The sequence below is a fragment of the Propithecus coquereli genome, unplaced genomic scaffold (assembly GCF_000956105.1).
Source record: "Propithecus coquereli isolate 6110/MARCELLA unplaced genomic scaffold, Pcoq_1.0 Scaffold185, whole genome shotgun sequence".
NCBI classification, from domain to species: Eukaryota; Metazoa; Chordata; class Mammalia; order Primates; family Indriidae; genus Propithecus; species Propithecus coquereli.
In genome coordinates this window covers 3,461,821-3,469,943 of record NW_012143301.1, presented here as the reverse complement: position 1 = coordinate 3,469,943, position 8,123 = coordinate 3,461,821, and positions in this window count along the sequence as shown.

The window sequence follows — 8,123 nt, the reverse complement described above, 5'->3', positions numbered from 1 at the left end:
AAAAAAAAAAAAACAAAACAAAAAACAAAACAAAAAAAAGAACAGCAGCTGTAGTAACAACAAAAAGCAGCCTAGCATCATGAAGATGACTGACTGCTATACACAAACATCTCATTGCTGTCGTGTACATTCTACTCCACTAAGCACACGCCTAGAATGAAGATTCAGGCCATATCATTGTTTCCTTTTTGGAGGGAGAATGTCATGCTTCCACCAAGTCTTTTCCAGTATTACTATTCTGTCCTTGAAGTTGAAACAGCCCATCAACCATGGATTAGGTCCTGCTCCTCAAAGTGTGGCCCATGTACCAGCAGGGTGAGCACGTCAGAGTTTGTTAGGGATCATCTGAGCTCCACCCCAGACCTACTGGATCAGAATCTGTATTTTAGCAAAGTCCCCAAGTGACTGGAGGCACACTGAAGTTTGAGAAGCCCTGCATCAATGAAAATGAGACCTCGGTAAGTCTGATGACATTTCTGAGCGTGGTGACATGTTTGAATTGTGTTGCCTCCCCCTTTCCCCTGCCTCAAATTCCTTTGTTGAAGTCCAAACCCCCAGTACTTCAGAATGTGACTTTATTTGAAGAGAAGGCCTTTACACAGAGAATCAAGTTAAATTGAGGTCATTATGGTGGGCCTTCATCCAATGCGACCAATGTCCTTATAAGAAGGGGAAATTTGGACACAGAGACACATGTAGAGGGAAGATGATGTGAAGAGACACCAGGAGGAGATGGCCTGGTGCAGATCCTTCCCTCTCAGGCCTCAGAAGGAGCCGGCCCTGCCAATGCCGAGCCTCTAGGACAAGACATTTCTGTTGCTTAAGCCACCCAGTGTGTCTTACTTTGCTGGGGCAGCCTGAGCAGACTAATATTCATGGTTATGCTTTCTTCTGTATCTTGAATTGACTCCTCTTAGGTGGTATCAACCAGGCATTTATGCCCTTGTATGTGCCCAGAATATGCCATCTATCTATCTGTCAGGAAGGGTGCCCACCGCAGTCCTCTTGGGGTCATAGTTCATGGAAGAGACAAAAATGATGTTTCTGACAGTTGCAAAACCAGGCATTAAGGACCATGGAGGGAGGGGCAGCTGCCCTGTAATAGTAGAGTGATTCTTCAGCATAGAGGAAACGACGGCTGTTGCTCAGATAGTGCCTTAGAAATTTAGAGTGACAGCTGTAGAAGACATGAAAGGATTTGAGAAGGAATCTTACCGGGATGGGAGGAACAGAAAAAGGACATTCAGACAACACATGAAAGAAAATGACAACAGAACCACAGAAGGGTGGGAGGACCAGGGCGAAGAGGAAACTGGGAGACTAGAGGAAAATAAGGAAGAGTGTCTGTTATGATTCTGTAATCACCACAAATCAGTGAAATGGAGTAGTTAATGTATTCCTATCCAAGATCTGCAATTTCAAACCTGCAATCCACATGGACCCTGGAATGAGTCCTATCTAATAGTAACACCTGTTGGAGCTGAAGGAACCTACATCTCTCATTTTATGCGCAAGGAAGCTGAGTCCCAGTGCAGTGGGAGATGTAGCCACAGCACCTGGCTAATTAGTTGGAGACAAAGGCCCGGGATGCACACCTCACAGCCCCAGCCCGGCGTCCTGGCCGGTACACCTGGCATGCGTGGCTTTGGGTAGCTGTAGATCACACAACAGAGTGTCTACGATAAGCAGAATTGCTTTACATGAAGCGCATGGATTTTGCATCAAGGAGTTTTAATTATAAGGCTATAAATACGTCAAAGGGATCTGACAACATCTTATTAAATTACAAGAGTGAGCTCAAGTAGTTTCTGATGCTGGCATGGTCCCAAGAAGAATGAGTTTTATAGTCAGGAGCTCCCCAGCCTTCTTCCCCGCCCTGCCCACTCCTTTCCCCATTTAAACTGTTTGTTTATTTAAGTCATAGAAGATATTGTATAGAAATCAAATATAAGTCAAATTACAAAAATGCAGAGGAAATATTTCATCCAAATTGTTTTCCTTCCTTTTATCCTCTCATTTCTTTGAATGATGGTAGGAATTAATCTCCAGAGACCTCTTTGGAGCTCCAAATAGAAAAAAAAAACTACTGCTTTTTTCTGATGAGGTAGTAAGCGTGGCTGGTATTTTAAATTGCACTTCCATTGGAAATAGTACATTAGTCTCCATTTTTTTTTTAAAGTAAGTATAAAGTAACAATTTCATAGAAATAACTGTCACATTAACTGTCAGACTCCCAGGGACACTGGCAGCTGAGAGTTGTGATGGTACAAACGGGAGCTACAAAGGTCCTCAGTGACAACTTCCCACTGGTAGCTGCCTTAGAAATTTAAAGGTTACGTATCAGGTTCTGAAGTGGGATCCTTCTGACTTCTAACTTTATTGTGATCGCAATCACATGGGATCCAAGATAATAGTTTCTTAATGTGTCCTCTGAAAGATCTCATCTTGTCCCTCTTTAGTTTGACTGTATCAAATTTCTTCTCTTCTCACCTGTGTCTAAGTCACTCTTATTAATATACGTGTCAACCAGGATCTACAGGAGGGAATTTAAAGGAGGGAACTGATTACACTGGGGATGACAGTGAAGGAACCCAGAGAGCTGAGCAGCAGCAAACACTTCCATCGCTAGGCTGTATGCATGCAGTATTATTTTCTTGTAGTATGTGGGGACTTCTCTAGATCTGTCATGGACTCAAAAAGTAGAAGACACACAGGAAGCAAAGAGGGTGACCATGGGCTCAGTAACGGGGATGGCTAAGTGCTGGGAGGGCAGAGCATGAATGAGAACTCCGGTGCTTTTAGGGCCACTGTGGGAATCAGCTAGAAGACCCTTCATGGTGTCACTTTGCCTGACTTAAAACTTCTAGGAAGCAATCTGAGCTCAGGGACACATTGTGAATAAGCACCTGGTAACACATTTTATTCTCTTAGAAATGCTAACCTCTTGCAGAGAGAGAGCGAGCGAGAGCTTTTCCTTTCAATGAGTCAGAGAGATATTTATCCAGGAAGAAAGGGGACTTAGATGAAAGCATTTTGCTCTTCTAAAGAATACTGGTAGGTTTTATATTCATGTTCAAAACAGCAGATCAGATCTTAAACGAATACCTTTGGTAGGGTTTACTGGAAGCAAAATGGCAAGGTCAGCAAAGTCTGGGGTACCTGCAGTCACCTTTTTCCTGTTCCCCTTCTCACATGCTTCCTCCCTTCAATTTGGGCACTCTGTATTCCTAACTGCTAATCTTCCTTCTTCATTTATTCTTACTTGAAAGGATCAGGGTTAAGTCATTTACAACTCAGAACAACTTTAAATCAATGTAACATCTTCATTGCTGTCTACTCTATCTACATAGGGAAAATGACCCTTAACATTAGCATATATTTTGGAAGAAAATTTTGAAATTAGAACACGAATAATGACAATAGACAAGAATTATTTTGAAATAGTTTGGGTATAGAATATTTAGATTAATGTTTATATAATCAGTCTGAATATTTTGAAATTTTTAAAAAAGTTCTGAAATAAAAAAGAATTGTAAAATAGCACATGTACATCAAGTCACAAGATAAAGTTTAATACATTTGATCACGTTAAAAGACAACAAAACACAGCCAATCTAACCAAATTTCAGGCATGCATTTACATAAATATATTAAATTAAGAAAAGAAATTATACACTTAAACATCCTTTTCACCTAAATTCATTAAATCCACAGATCAACAATAAAACCAATTCTCTGCATTTACCACTTCAAGATACAATTGTTCTATTTTAAAGATAACACAAATACACTTGTTAGAATTTATATGCATTATACATATATTATATATTACATAGATAGTGTGTATACATATGTAGTGTTTGTACAGATAGATAAATATATATACATGGGTGTGTGCACACGTACAGATACACACAGATGTACTTTCGGCCATCTGTACCATTACTGCTGAATTCTAATGTTGAGCTGAATCGGAGCTGTTGGATGTGACTATTGTCTTTTGCTTCAAACATGTTCATCATACCCATTGAACTCACAACGCCTCCTAGTAAATGCCCTTGTCTTTTCGACAGCACGTAATCATGGTAGGCACTTCAATAAATATTTGTTGAATTCATAAATGAATAGATGGCTGAATAAAAGAAGATTGACCAAGGGGAACTGAATATTATAATAATTTGGCTAAATAAATCAGATTAGTTCAAATTCAGAGGGATTATCTGAGCCAATGACTTTGTGTGTTACTTTTTGGAAGGACATTTACAGCAATACCGACTAGTGCAGATATTAACCCTGCTCCCTTTTACTTGTACCTGCTTTTACTAGTAGTTCCTATAGCCTTTTGCCTCTTATTCACAGAAACCCAAGCATGGATTGGTTCTGGTAGGTTCTGTGAGTAAGGCTCTGGACCAACTGTCCTAATTTTCAACAACCTAAAGGAAAATGAACAACTTGAGGAACCAAAACATGTCAGAAGAATGATGAAGATAATCAGTCTTTAAAACTGGACAAAATCACAGATAAAGCCAGGAAAGACACAGTTTTCATTTCAGTATTATTCTATGCTTATTAATTATAATGATTCAATGATTTTTTTCATTGTAATTAGATGGGTTTCTTTTAAATAGTCTCCTGTAGCATGTCCTGGGAAATAAAATTTCAAAAATCTCATAGTGCCTCAGTTATCATTTATCTTCTTACTATATATTTCTCGGTAAAATGTATGTCCAAACATATCCTGTGAATATAATAAGATATGGGAATTATCTGATTTCTCATAAGGTTGTTAATTTGGTTTCTTAATAGTAGTATCATGAAAGGGGCTTCTATTTTATATAAAAATCTTAATTTATTCTAAAAAAGTTATACCTCAGATTTTAAGAATATGAGGTAAGGAAATGTGTAACATACATATTGGGCATAGACCATACCAAACCTGATCACACCTTGTTCATGTAAATGGAAACTATCAACTAGTTATTTTTTAGTGCAAAGACAAGTGTACAAGAATTAATTTCTAACTGTGAAGACAAAGATTATTTTATATTTAGCCATTATGAATTTCCTATCACTGTTAATATTCAGTTCTTTCTATACTATGTGCTAAATCATGTTTATTTTAACTTAGATTATAGTCAATTGAGAAACTCACCATACATTTATATTAACTTGCCTGCATATGTATACATGTACTTTGGATTTAAGTAATACATAATTTACATATGCAAAAACCCCCCAAGAAACCCTGAATGAAAGATGATGTCTGTCTTTGTGAGGCACATGAGAGATAACCTTAGAATTAATGTTGAGTTGATACCATTTTCTTGTTTTTTTTTTTTTTGGTTACTGTATAGTCTGGCTAAGGAAATAATAACAGGTTTTAAACATAAGGCTTTATGTTGAGGGAAGAGACCCATTATTTATTTTTTATTCTGTCAATTGACATATGTGCCCTATACAAATGATATGGGAAAGCAAAATAAATGATGGGTGTACCTTGGGTTCATATTTAATGAGGAATTTAAGAAAAATGCTAATCTCCTAAATGAATGAATCTCTCCATAGCAGCTAGCAAAATAATCACTATGACTGAGAAGAAAACAGCTAACAACACTCCCTTACAATCCCATGAGTATATCTTACTCTCCTAAAATGTTATTTTAAGGCAATTTCCAAAAGTTATTCAAGGAAGATAGTTAAGAGAAAGAAGGATCAAAGTTGGCTACAATTAGTGTTTGGCAGCTTCCATGATCATGTTTTTAATATTAAAATGCCTCTATTCTTAGATTTCCTACCTTCCTTGACATCATATTAATTATTGGAAGTGTGACCAATTTGTGTTGGTGTGACATAGCAAAAGAAGGTAAGATAGTAAACATGTATTTCTTTTTAGATATTCTAAAGAGGAATTTTCCGATGGCTTTTCCAGCATTCACAGTAGTAGACCCACCAACTTTCTGGGAGTATTAAAAAAAAATGTACATTTTCTGGCCATGGGACTTTGGTCTGAGTTCTCTGCAAGTTCAAATCTCATCTGGGAGTGAGGAAAAGAAGAGCCTGAAGTCTCTAATGAGGAACTAATTCTTATTTTTGTCATAGATTTGGAATAACTTTCTTCAAAATAGACTTCAAAGAGATGGCTGTTGCTTGGATAGGCAATAGCTACTAACTTTCCCTACTGTTAGTGCAAGTTCTTGACTGGGGTTATTTGCCATGTGTTTCCTATATCTATGCTGGAACAGCTGAATTGGAGCATCCGGACTGGTGGTCATTTATGCTTTTTGTTATTTCTTTCAATGATTGTAATAGATCAGTCTAGTACACTATTTGTCTCCTATTCTTCATGATATAGAATTTGAGCAAATGTGACACTAGGAGAGGGTATTTTTCAGAAAAATAAAGAAAAAGATTGTAATTAGCAAAATCAATAGCAACCTACCCCAGGATACTGTCATGACGGGTATACTGAAGACAAGTCTATTTAGTCAAAACCAATAGAAAACAGAGGAGAAGGAAGAGGGCAGGGCTAAAAGGGAATAGAAAATATATTAGAGAGAGTGAGAAATGTAAAGGGAGGGAGGGAGAGGGGAGGACATAGACATTATAGGTGATATTTTATGGAGATGCTCAAGCTAATTTGTTAATCAGTCAACTACAACTGCCCATGGTATACCTTATTTTTCCTCTTAAAAACCTGGACTTGGTTTCTCTTTTATGTTTCAAAGCTAAGAGACTTAACAGAATGTTAGGCTACTAAAAGTTTAATGTGTACTTTGAAAGACCCTAAGATATAGCATCTAACCTCAAATTTTACACTTAGAGGCTTGTTGTGTATTTTATGATTCAGAGATAAAAATGAGATCAAAAGCAAATGGATTAAAAATTGTTAGTACATTATTATGTGATTATTTTCAAAGAAATAAATAGGGAAGAAATGACTGCTCTGAGGCATGCAAATGACAGAATAATTTTCTATTGAGGTTGTATGTATCATATCTGTTGTATGTGTAGGTTTCTTGGCTGTGTATGAGATAGCTCATCAATCTAAGAAAACTTCTGAGTATTCTTGGTGATAAAATAAAAGATATATTTTTACAATGGTTACATTGAAATAAAATTCCAAGAAGAAATGGCATAGATGGGAACATATTTTTGCCACCACTCAAGTTTCTGAAATCTTTCCTCCTTTTCACTTTCATGCTCTGCCAATTCAGTTTTCTTCTCATTATCTTAAATGAGAAAACAAGGTTTTATGAACCAGGACAGGAGTGTGACAGAAACAGTGGCAGAAAGATTATTTCTAACTATTTAAAACTACCATTGCATCATTTCACATTCAACTGACACCCAAAGCTTAAGCTTGAGATTGGACAAGGGAATAATAATAATATATCTTTTCCTAGTTCTTTATTTCATCTTTCTCTTACCCATCAATATTCTTACCCAGGACGTTTTTCTTCCATTTTAGATTGTGTGCTTTACGAACTGAGTAGATACTGCCTTTCATGTGATGAAACAATAACTTTTCCTGAGCTAATATTTCTTAACCAACTCCTACCTGCCTCTCATCATGAATCACTGAAGATAATTCCACAGTCACGCATTTAAAACATCTACTTGAAAGAAAAGGTCAAAGAGATTTTTTGAATTGACCACTTAGTTTAAAATACGTAGCCATCAATTAGCCAGTGCTATCTACTTTTCTCTTAAGAACAGAAAGAAATGACTGCAATGACTTTATTTTCTTTGCTTGGGTTTAATATCCATGGATCTTGCTATCTTCTTTTGAGAAGAACTCGGTCTTTTATTCTAATGGCTCACAATAGAAAAGGCAATGACACCTGGCACACATATGTTTTTCTAAGTCACTTGAGACTCTTTCACTTGGGAAAAGAGCTAGATAAAAAATCTGAGTCTGGTCAATTTAATATAGATATTTTAAAATAGTAGAACTAATGGCAATAGAACACCTTTTTTTTTTTTTCCTTTGAGGAAGAGTTGGAGAGATTAAACATATAAGAAGAAACTCCTGATAGTTCAGATTTTGCTGAATCTATAGCAGCATCCTTACTGTTTTCAGTGAAACTAGGAACGGGAGAATGTGTAATAAAACTGCACGATTT